The sequence below is a fragment of the Mus caroli genome, chromosome 15 (genome assembly GCF_900094665.2).
Source record: "Mus caroli chromosome 15, CAROLI_EIJ_v1.1, whole genome shotgun sequence".
Lineage (NCBI taxonomy): Eukaryota > Metazoa > Chordata > Mammalia > Rodentia > Muridae > Mus > Mus caroli.
Genome location: NC_034584.1, coordinates 45,478,188 through 45,478,716, shown reverse-complemented (window position 1 = coordinate 45,478,716; position 529 = coordinate 45,478,188).

Sequence of the window (529 nt, the reverse complement as noted above, 5' to 3'; positions counted from 1 at the left end):
ATGCCGGAGCCTTGCAAACACAGAAGTGGATGCTCATAGTCAACTATTGGATGGATCACAGGGCCCCCAATGGAGAAGCTAGGGAAAGTACTCAAGGAGCTGAAGGGATCTGCAATCCTATAGGTGGAACAACAATATGAATTAACCAATACCCTCCCTGGAGCTCGTGTCTCTAGCTGCATATGTATCAGAAGATGGCCTAGTTGGCCATCAGTGGAAAGAGAGGCCCATTAGTTGTGCAAAGTTTATATGCCTCAGTACAGGGGAACACCAGGGCCAAGAAGTGTGAGTGGGTGGATAGGGGAGTGGGTGGGGGAGCGTGTGGGGGACTTTCGGGATATCATTGGAAATGTGATTGAAATAAATACCCAATAAAAAAATATCAAGAAAAAAAAGTCATAAGAGAACACAAAAGAAAATTTCAGATATAAGTCTTGATACATCAATTATATTATTACATGTGAATGGATTAAGTATTAAAAAGATAAAATTTGTTAGAAAAAGAAAAGTCAATTTGTACTATATGCTG